Source organism: Triticum urartu, chromosome 7 (genome assembly GCF_003073215.2).
Source record: "Triticum urartu cultivar G1812 chromosome 7, Tu2.1, whole genome shotgun sequence".
Classification (NCBI taxonomy): domain Eukaryota; kingdom Viridiplantae; phylum Streptophyta; class Magnoliopsida; order Poales; family Poaceae; genus Triticum; species Triticum urartu.
In genome coordinates this window covers 63,069,327-63,081,600 of record NC_053028.1, presented here as the reverse complement: position 1 = coordinate 63,081,600, position 12,274 = coordinate 63,069,327, and the positions used below count along the sequence as shown (strand labels likewise).

Below are 12,274 nucleotides of genomic sequence, written 5' to 3'. Positions count from 1 at the left end.
CCGTTGAAACACGCGTCGCAGCATCGCCAGGGCCGTCGACACCATCGAAGTATGCCTCGTCGCTATGGCCATTCAAGCATGCCTTGCAGCACCACCACGACCATCGATGTCGTCATCGCATGCCTCATCGTCATGTCCATAGAACCATCGCCGTGGTCGTTGAAGCATTGTCACTGTCGTCGACACCATCAATGTATGCCTCGTCGCCGCGGCCAATGAAGCATGCCTTGCAGCATCGCCACAGCTGCCGATGTCGTCATAGCATCCCTCGTCGTCGTGTCCATTGAACCATCGCTGTGGCCATCAAAGCATCGTTGCGGCCGCCCCCATCGGGTTGCAGCAACGGTGGCTGCCGCGACCACCCCGTTGCAGGCTTGCAGCGTTGCACCGGCGAGCTGTGTGGTTGCAACATCAGCAGTGGATACAACATGGGCATGCTCTACGGTTGCAGCACAACGGCCGTTATCACCACCCATTTTGCAGCACCGCCGGCGGCGTGCGACGAGACATCTTCCAACGCTGGATTGGCAGTAACCGTGGCTGCTAAGATACCACCAATTACAGCACCGACCCCGGGTTACAGCACCCCGGCGAGATTGTGCATTTGCGAGACTGGTGAGCGCTGCCGCGAGTGGCGAACCCGGGGCCTTGTAGCGCCTGTGCCAGGCACCCGGCATCGCGCCCCAATCCCGCCGGCCTTGCAACTTCACCTTCAAAGGGCCCTGCAGCGGCGCCTCCACACCACGGCAGTCTCAAGCCAACACTTAATTCAGTGGTGAAGTAGACGGGCAGGGAGAGAGAAGGAGCATTCCATCGATTGAGGAAAAAGAGAGAGACAGGAGATGGTACTACGGAGTTGTGGTCAACGCACGGTGTAGGAGAAAAAAGTGGGGCAAGCCCTTCATCGGCTCGAATAAGGTTTTCGAGGGGGTTGTGGTGCACGGGCCCGATCGAAACACGTGGCAATCCTGGGACGCGGCTGGCGCAAGCATGTTTACATACGGTAAGGTACTATTTGGTCAGAATGCAAACATATCCCTTAACCTTTTAGCAACAATTAAGTGCATACAAAATAATCATCAATGTTTCATCTTAGAAACTGCATGACTAAAACATAATGCATTTCAGAACCGTGGGAGAACATCGTGCCGTGTACTTTTTACACTAGGAAGGAAATAAATGCCTTTAAAAAAATAAATGAAATTAATGTAGGAAATAAAGGAGTACCGCGTATTCTGGACAGCTGATCCAGGGACCACACGCCAGTAGCCCTAGGATTTGCATGCCAGCTAACTTGTAGTTATTTCACTGGTGCTGGCTCCTCACCGGCGTGGCCAAAAACGTGATAGGAAACGAAAGAAAACAAACACATCCCGCCGATAGACTCGAAAGGAAAGTAGTAACCCGTCCGCGTCCTCCGTTCCCCATTCTTCCATCCTCTTGACCCCGCCTCTTTATAAAGCAACAAAGTATCAGGGTGCCCCCATAGATCCAATTCCACCTTCCTCCTTCAAGAGCTCCGCCCATCTCTGCTCCTCCTCCAACCCCACTCCCTCCAGGCGTCGTCTCACCGTTCCCGTTCATGGGCGGCCTTCACCAACCCCGCTGCCGGCACACCCTGGTGAATGGCGGTCCCGCCCGGCCGTCTCATGGACCGTGGAGAACATCTATGAGGACTTCTCTGGCCGCCGCAGCGCGCTTGTCCAAGCCCTCACCACAGGTACGCCACGGGATGCTCCTTAGTGACACGTTTTTCTGGATATATGTGACGACTACGTGCTGATGGATCTAACACCGATCTCTTCTCCTCCTTGTTGCCATACACGCAGATCAGGATACATTATATGATTTATTGCGCGAGGAAGGTATGTAATATAGAGATCCAACTGTCCCAGAAATGTTATATCCATTGCTTGTTACAAGACTGTAAATCCGGCTGACAAGAAATTCCAGATCCATTTTTTATTAAGAAAAACAAGTCATCAGTTCCGTGCTGTTGCACGGGATAGTGGAGTTCTGTATTGAAACATGGGGAAACTTTGTCTGATAGTTTGGTCAGTTACTTTTAAACATATAAGAGTGTTTTTTTTGTATTAGACATAGGAAAAAATCTTTAGATCCCGTATTAGGCAGAGGCTGATAGTTTCATCTGACATGAAAGTTCAGATGCATTTTTTATTAAGAAAAACTAGTCATCAATCCCGTGTTTGCACGGTCTAGTGAAGTTCTGCACTGAAACATGGGGAAACTTAGGGTGATAGTTTTGTCAGTTACTTTTAAACATGTGACCTTGTTTATTTTTGTATTAGACATGGGACAAAGAACTTCAGATCTGGTGTTTATTTTAGTATTAGGGATAGGCTGATAGTTTCATCTGACATGAAATCTCGGATCCATTTTGTATTAAGAAAAACAAGTCATCAATCCCGTGATTGCACGGGCTAGTGAAGTTCTTTATTTAATTAAACTTGGACTGATAGTTTGATCAGTTCCTTTGAAACATATAATGGTCTTTATTTCTTATTAGACATAGGAAAAAGTATTGAGTTAGACAACTACGGGAATTTGTGGCTGTATTTTTTAGATCCTGCTGTCCCTAAAATTTTAGATCCATTTTTAAATACAAAATTGTAAATCCGGCTGACATGAACTCTCAGATCCGTTTTTTCATGAAGAAAAGCTAGTCATCAATCCACTGCTGTTGCACGGCCTAGTGAAGTTCTGTATTGAAACACAGGGGAATTTAGGCTGGTAGTCTGATCACTTACTTTCAAACATATTTCTCCGGAAGAAAAAGGTTATTTTCAGACATACAACCATGTTTATTTTTGTATTAGACAAAGGAAAAAGAGTATAGAGTTATAAACAACTCTCTGCATCAGTGGTAGTATTTTTTGCATGCGTAGACTTTTCCAATTGACTAGTGTGTGAAATCAATGCGCGTGATATATATTCTTGGTGTGCTATGCCCCTAATAACTCCAAATTGATAGAAGATGTAACATGGTAGCAATTTTATGAAGGCTGCATGTGTACTGGTGGGCAATAGTATTGCAAACGCGAAACTCTTTGGTGGATGTATACTTTTTTTTCTCCTTTTCTCCTAAAGAAATACGATGGGGTTTGGTCTTAAGTTTATTATAGACATTCAACACTTGTCGCCCACAAAATCTTCAACTGTTTCTAGACCATATCTTTTCTAGGGATTCGATTATGCATTACTATTTACATAGAATATTCATGCAAAAGTGTTCTACAAGAGTACATGAGGACATTTATTTTCTCCTGGTCATGAAGAGTATCCATGGTTCTATTTTGAAATATTTTTAATTTTAAGTCACATATTATATACATGTATATTCACTAAAATACATCAGAGATATAGTTTTCTATTTTTAGTAATGATCAAATTTTTTAAAAGAAATTTGTCGGGAAATACAGACTCTAGCTATTTTCCGCGGACAATGCACAGTGTATATAAACATATATACTTGTGTGCGCACAAGCGATCTTTCTCACGATGACATAGAGAAGGCTGGCTTAATTTTAAATTAGCCAAAAGTAGGGTGATTTGTATAAATTTGGCAATCATGGAGAACTGCATATTTATCACGCATCGTAATAGGCCTAAAGGACCTGCAAATTCTAAGCCTGCAGCCAGTGATATGAACCTCGCCATCACCAAGCCATATGCATGGCATGGGTGCTTCATGCAAAAAATATTTCATTAATTAAAGTGTTGAAAGTACTGCCCAAATGTAAAACAAACATGCAAACTAACAATCTAATCTCCGGCTTTTTTTACAATAGAGTTGTTTGACATGTACCTACATCAAACCTGTTTGAATAATATAATGACTTTTTGTCAAATGGATTGTTTGGAGAGGTAGTTTTTCTTAAATTAAAGTAAATCTCATATGGTGCTCCCAATTACAATTAGTAAATATAAGATGGCGAGGTGTGCAGATCACTGGCAGATGTAGTGGTGTGATTCATTTTCTCGCTTCAGGTAAAGAGCCAATGTGCTTGTACGGGTACCCGGATGGTAGTTGGGAGTTGACGCTGCCGGAGGAGATGGTGCCGCCAGGCCTGCCGGTGCCGACACGAGGCATCAACCGCCGGCGAGGTTGTATGAACCGTTCTGACTACCTGACACTCGTCGCCCACCACTCCGACTCGTGGCTCATGGGCGTCACCGTTTTCTTGTCCACTTATCACGCCGCCAACCAAAGGTATGTTACTACTATATTGTTGCTGCTGCTGGGGAAATACCGAATGGTTCCTGGGGACATCTGTCTCCGGAATCTCGCCATTCATTCAGACGTGATCTTCAACCCGCCTATTATTATACTTTGACTTTCTTTTGTATTATTTCTTTCTCTGTTTTGTACTCCCTCCATTCCAAAATATAGTGCGCCCGCGCTTCCCGAGGTCCTACTTTCACCATAAATTTAACCAACGAGACCAACTACGGCGGGAGAAAAAATTATATAATTGAAAACTTATTTCGAATACGAATTCACTGATATAATTTTTGCTCCCGCCACAATTGGTATTGGTAGTTAAATTTACTGTCAAAGTTGAAGCACGTGGATAGAGGAAGCACTACATTGTGGAATAGAGGGAGTATTAGATGCCTTCGGACTGCAGGGGCCCACCCTCGCATTTAACCAACGGTAGCTGCTACTCACGGGTCGGCCAACTCACCCTGACACGCATTAACCAACTTAGCTTTTCAGTTTGCCTGCTATTTCTTGTCTCAACAGTGTCGACAAATTTTGAGTAGCGTAACGAAGTCCTTCAATACAACTCTGTACTCTCAATGCGACCAGATACATTAATCAGTCTACTGTTCATTTCATATTATTCGCTAACACCTTTTCACCATTTGCCTACTGCACACACATTTTTTTTATAAAATCTGATTTGAAAAATGTTAGGGAAAAGATATTTAGTAATAAAATTGATGCCGCATGTTAAGAAAAAGTTCAAACATACCAGGAAATACTTTGACCCCATATTAAAAAAATACTTTAGAGATAATTTACCCGTTGTTACAGAATTTTTCCTATGTTCTGGAAAATATCATGACAGTTTGAAAAAAAAATGTCCATTACATGTTAATGAAAAAAAATGCTCATTACATGTAATGGAAAAATGTTCATCTAGAAATAAATTCTCGTTGACTGCTCCATTACATGTACATGATCAAGAATATATTCGTAATTGTGAAATTGGTTTGTGTTGTGAGAAAAGAATAGATTCTGATATAAAGACTAAGAAAATATTCAATTAATACATAAATGAGTTTATCGCCAAACAAAGTTATTTTTTGAAAAGTTACCGTAGATATATTTTCGAAAAAAGTTTTGTTTTCCAAATTTGACTTCTATTTCAGAACATGTAGACTTATATTTCATCTAGAAGACCATATTACCCACATATTTATTCCTGTTCCAACTAATCGGCCGCATCCAATTTAATTTGAACCAACTTCCAATTCGATGGACCTCGTGAAAAAAAAAACTTCCAATTCAATAGATAACAACTTAGTAAATACATTCCCTGACACATGCACCGTTCTGTTACATGAAAAACTGAACTGAAAAAAACATATTTATATATAATTAGCTTAATTTTAACCCCCCCTATGGATTAATATAGCTGTTTCTCTAATTATCTTATTTTGAACTCCCTTATGGATTAATATATCTGTCATTGTGAGCACATTGTGATTTTGCCATGTCTGTCTATCCATTGCATCACCCTTTTTACTAGTTTCACTTGCTGGACACAGCTGCTACAGTGCTCTGCCACTTTTCCAATGTCGAGGATAAAGTTGCCGTGTCTCAGTAGCAGAACATTTAACTGCAGTGGCTGCAAAACGCGTCTTGGTACTGTGCGGATGCTGTCCTCTCATGTGCCAAGCGACGTACAACACTGTTCTTCTCAAGTATATCCACTTCCACACCTGCACTGCCTTCCGTATATCATAAATCGCTACTTTAGCAACGCATCGCGATGCACTTATTGATGATCTAGATACCGGGGACATATAGTGCCAGGGACCAAACGTCCGCCTCCCTGCTGCCGCTACTACTATCACCACCACCACCACTACTACTTCATTTCACAAACAGTTTTTTTGTGCACTTAACATTTAGGACATTTATATGTGCAATCTACCACCGAGAAACGTAACTAATAATTTCACAACACATAAAGCATGTGCATGTAGAAGATACATTGAATGCAGCAAAAAGTGCAAAAACCTGTAACTTCTATCTAACAAAACAGTATGTAATTCCTATGCTTTTAAACAAGTGTATAGAAGATTCTATTTTTTGACATAATATCTTGTTTTTTCCATTGAACAAACACGAGAGAGAATACAGCTTCAACAGAACAATAGTCCTGCAGAACCAATTATTAGAGCCTCAGCATTAAATAATGGGTTATTCTTATTAGGGGCGATCTTCGTCTTCTATTTAAATCATTATGTTCTTGTGCTTATATAGTTCCTCCATGCATCAAGAATGTCATGTGTTACATATTGCTTGCGAAGCCAATTGCTGATTTGGTGATGTTGGTTTACTTTCTCGTTTAGGATACGTTTATTTGATATGGTAAACGAGATGCGAACAGTCCATGACGAATACTATCTCTCTTATGATCTTCCTTGGCTATCAACATTTGCGCGTTACAATGCAAAGAGGGAGTCGAACGCACCAACTCAAGAGAATGTGTCCAATCCAGATGTAGACTCTATCACACCTGCTGAAGAGAACGTGCCACCTTCTCAAGACTCGATGCAAGTTTTGTCTGCTCCAAACAGGGACTCTAGGAAGCCTGCTTAAGACAAACAAAAGGATAATGAAGTTACCGACTTTTGCGGATCTTGTAATGCTCCGTATCATGCCAATGCCTTTTGGATTGGTTGTGACGAATGTGACCAGTGGTTCCATGGCAAATGTGTGAACGTAACTGCCTCTGAAGCAGAACATATCAAAGAATACAAGTGTCCTGACTGCATCCGCGAGGTGATCGGAGAGTAGGATATAATATGTGCACCATTCCTTTATTTTAGGGTATGCAGTCACCCTTTGTATGAAAAATGATTAACTAGAAAGGTAGTGAGAGAGGCATTACATTCTTTTCCCATTCCGTTGGGATATATTTAAGAATTCAGTTTACAATGTCTTGAAACAGGCTTTCGCCTTGCTATATTAATATAGCAACCACTTGACAGAACTGTGATATCACCGATGGGCAAACACGACAATCAAGCCCAAAAAGAGAAACAAATGCCAAAGCGATGATTTCCAGCAACCGGCGCCACGCTCTTATGCCTCTGAATTCCACCACGCTCCTATGCCTCTGAATTCCCGCATACCAAACAACACCTTCAAGAAGTACTACGCCGACAATGATGCTGCTGCATGCCCGGACAGATCCTCGGATTCCTGCCAGTACACGGAGAGGAGTGCCGGCGGGGTACACCTGACGCCCTTCAAGAAGGGAGGCGGCGCCCACAAGCGTCACCATGGCACCCACAAGCGTCACTGTGTTGGTGCCGGCTGAACCGACAAAGATTTTTCCCGACCCCCGCACCGCTGGTAACTGCAGACCAAACATGGTAGTGTAGCACTTTCGCAGAAGTATCTAATCGTCACAACAAAGAGCTGAGAAGAGTATTTATGGATGCGTTTCTGTTAACACACACAAGGCCTCATAGCCTCTTGTGTGAAGTACTTCTTTGGCTTCTTCAAATACTACTACTGTCCTCATAACTGTGTTTATTTCTTATTAGGCATAGGAAAAAATTGTATTGAGTTAAACAACTAAGGGCATTTGTGGCCGTAGTTTTTAGATCCTGCTGTCCCAGACTTCTTGAATCCATTTTCAGATCCGTTTTTCATGAAGAAAAAATAGTCATCAAAATCCAGTGCTGTTGCACGGGGTAGCGTAGTTCCGTATTGAAACAAAGAGGAATTTAGGCCAATAGTTTGATCAATTACTTTCAAACATATTTCTTTGGGAAAAAGGTTATTTTCAGATATACGACCGTGTTTATTTTGTATTAGACAAAGGAAAAAGAGTATCGAGTTATAAACAACACCGTCCATTAGTGGTTGTATTTTTTGCATGCATAGACTTTTCCAATTGACAAGTGTGTGAAATCAATGCGCGTGATATATATTTTTGGTGTGCCATGCCCAATAATTCCAGATTGATAGAAGATGTAACATTATAGCAATTTTATGAAGTCTACATGTGTACTGGTGGGCTATGTATTGCGAATGCGAAATTCTTTGGTGGATGTACTCCTCCATTTCAAAATACAGTGCGCCCGCGTTTCCCGAGGTCCAACTTTGACCATTAATTTAATCAACGAACCAACTGCGACAGGAAATCAATGCGCGTGATATATATTCTTGGTGTGCCATGCCCCAATAATTCCAGATTGATAGAAGATGTAACATTATAGCAATTTTATGAAATCTACATGTGTACTGGTGGGCTATAGTATTGCGAATGAGAAATTCTTTGGTGGATGTACTCCGTCCATTTCACAATATAGTGCGCCTGCGTTTCCCGAGGTCCGACTTTGACCATTAGTTTAATCAACAAAACCGACTGCGACCGAAGAAAAAATTATATAAATGAGAAACTTGTTTTGAATACGAATTCATTGGTATAACTTTTGCTCCCGCCGCAGTCGGTCTTGTTGGCTAGATTTATGGTCAAAGTTGAAGTACGACAATAGAGGAAACACTATATTTTGGAACGGAGGGAGTATAATTTTGTGTCCTTTTATATCCTAAAGAAATATGATGGGGTTTGGTCTTAAGTTTATTACAGACATTGGACACTTGTTGCCCACAAAACCTTCAACTTTTTTGGACCATATATTTTCTAGGATTCGATCATGCATTAATTTTATAAGAGTACATGACGGCAATCATTTTCTCCTGGCAATGAAGAGTATCCATGCACTGTATTCTATTTTGAAATATTTGTAATTTTTAAGCCGCATATATTACATACATATTTTTTCACTAAACTACATCAGATAAATGACATAGTTTTCTATTTATTTTAGTAATGATCAAATTAAAAAACAAAATTGTTTGGAATATGGATTCTAGCTATTTTGCACTGGCAATGGACAGTGTATATAAACATATATACTTGTGTGCGCACATGCGATCTTTTTCACAGAAGATATAGAGAGCGCCGGCTTAATTTTTTAAATTCACCAAAAGTAGAGAGATGTGTATAATTTTGGCAAAAATAGAGATCTGTATATTTATCATGCCTCGGAATAGGATTGAAGTACCGGGAAATTCCAAGCCTGCAGCCAATGGTATGAACCACGCCAACACCAGCCATATGCATGGCATGGGTGCTTCATGCAAAAAACAGTTAACTAAAGTGACAAAATTGTACCGCCCAAATCTAAAACAAACACGCAAACTAATAATCCAATCTCCGGCTTTTTTTTTTACAATAGACATGCTTGACTCTATCATACCTGTTGAAGAGAACGTGCCACCATCTCAAGAGTCGATGCAAAATTTATCTGCTCCAAACAAGGACTCTAGGAAGCCTGCTGAAGACAAAGAAAATGATCATGAAGTTACATACTTTCGCATAACCTGTAGTGCTCAGTACCATGCCAACGCCTTTTGGATATGCTGTGACATATGTGACCAGTGGTTCCATGGCAAATATGTGAACATAGCTGCCACTGAAGCAAAACATCTCAAAGAATTCAAGTGCGCTGACTGCATCGGCGAAGAGATCGGAGAGTAGGATATAATATGTGCATGCTTCCTTTATTGTTGCGTATGCAGTCACCGGCCCTTTGTATGAAAAATGCTTAACTACAAAGGTAGTGAGAGAGGCATTACATTCTTTTCGCATTTCGTTGGGATATTTTCAAGAATTCATGTTACAATGTTAACCGGATAATGTAAGAGAAGTATGTTCTTTTTAAATTAGCCCAGATGAGCGCTTCTATGCTCTTTTAATATTTGTTTGCACCAATCTTGAAGACCTCCGAGGCACTAATTGCTGCAAGGACAAACTTCCACTTGTCAGATGTAGTGTAGACGTGTATAACGTGGACTTAGAGCTCCTCAGATGTTAAAAATAGATTATGTGAGCTTTAGAGAAAAAAATGAATGAATAATAGTAACATAAAATTATTAATAATGATAAAAACAATTCATCGAACAGTGACTATATGAGGAACAAATTTCTCGGCAACGTGTGAAAAAGCTTGGAGGGCCTAGATCTTCACCGTCTCATCCACAGGGTAAACAGCATCGATCTGGAGTTCTGCAAGTGTGTAACAGGAAGGGAGCCTTGGAAGCTCATGTAGCGGCAGCTTGCCGGCCATCTGTGTACGCCAAGATAGCTAGCTCTGGGAAGCATTGGTCTCGGCGGCAAGAATTAGTTCACATATTCCCTGTTCGATGCTAGCCGTAAGATCAACTCCTCCAATACAAACTAGTAGTACGCCTTGCATTACTATGGACTACAGTGCATACAAATGAATCATACAAATGTTTAAAGTCGTCCCCTATATCGAAGATTATTTCTCTCTCATAAGTCATAAGTCCGAACACATTTAGACATAAATGGGCGCCCAGCTCCCAAAAATCCAACCGTCTGAACAGTCCGGGCTCCCCAAATCCAGTCCATATGTGGAGGAGAAGTGTGGTTGTCTGAACTATCCGTCATGTTATATCCAACACGCGGTCCAAACACAACAAATCCACCCTAGAACACACCATTCCCTTTTCTTGCCAGACCCTCCGCTTCCTGCTCGTTTTCCCGCTGTAGCTGGATATTTCTTGCTGGAGCCCTCTCTTTTAAAATTGGATGAAGCCCACCTCGCTTTCGTCATGGCACATTTTCTCCTTCAGACTGTACTTCGACACAGACAACCTAGGAGAAGTCCCCCGCCAATCACCCCGCTCGCCCTCATCCTACCCCCCCCCCCTCCCCGGGATGTCTGTGTTGATCCGCCAACGCCATCAAGGGGGACGAGGCATGTGCCGCCCAGGACGCCCCTCCAAGAAGGCAGACCCCATATCCGCTGAGCCATTGCCACGTTGTAACATATAGTTGAATCTCGTGCATGACCACGAAATAAAAATATAATGTCTTTTGTTGGACATGCAACTGATACGCCACCGTGTTCATTATTAACTCTTGAATCAACCAACCAGAGCATTTACCCTCCTATCCTTGCCAAAAAATTGTATGACTTGATGAAAATAAATGAACCACCGTCTCATACCAAAAAATTGTATGCCAAAATTTCTTCTGCAAAGCCATCTCTAGTGAAAGGAAATTCCCCACATTTTTAATGTAAGGAAATTATTCCACTTAGACAACCATGTCTGAACATACCAACTTTACCCCCGTCCTGCTCACTCGCAACCCTCACTTTTATCACAAAATCCATGAACTCGTGTTTTAAATGAGCCAGCGATCAATGCCACCGTGGGAGGCCAGCATCAAGGGACAAAGGCGGCAACCGCCTTCGTATCTTAGTGCTAATTCAACCCATGGTGACTAACTTAATTTAATTCCGTTGGTCACTAACTTAATTTAATTCCATTGGTCACTAACTTAATTTAATTCCCTTCACTTGACGTCTCGCACACTAATTCTACCGATGACCAGTTCTGCTCTAGCCATTCCAAGTAAAACACAATGGTAACATGCCCCCTTGAGAAGTTATGTCGGTAAAGTCTTTGATGAGGGAGAACCAAGACACACCTCCATTGTTGATGTCCCTCTCTTCTTCATTTGGTGCCTTTCATCAGCTGGCCCGATGAACAACCTAGATCCCACGATGGCGAGCTTGTACTTGTTATCCTATCGGTAATGAGATATGGGCGCAGCTGCACACCGGCGATGGCCACTCGGCCCGGGCGTGGCATTGAACCGTTGTCATCAAAGTTGAGTACCGAGGGGCTACATAACCATGGTTCACGGGCCCATGAGTCCCTCCATTGTGTGGCGGTCCTCTTGGCCATCTTGGCTGTACTGATGATGAGTGGGTGGTGCTAACCACGACAGGATCGGGGAATCCGGGTTGAGGCAGATGACGTGGATGAACTGATCGTGTCAGAGCTTGCTCGTGAGCACGAGGTGGCGTGAAACACTAATTGTGTGGGGTGTTGTATTTTTGTTTGTGTATCTATTTATATATGCAAAAGAAAACTCGTTGTTCTAGTTTCCACTAAAATGGAATA

At 42.0% G+C, this 12,274-nt stretch overlaps 1 pseudogene; it reads left to right on the top strand.

Moving 5' to 3' along the window:
- Positions 1-428: 428 nt before the first annotated feature.
- Positions 429-7,057, top strand: LOC125518359 (annotated as a pseudogene).
- Positions 7,058-12,274: the final 5,217 nt, after the last annotated feature.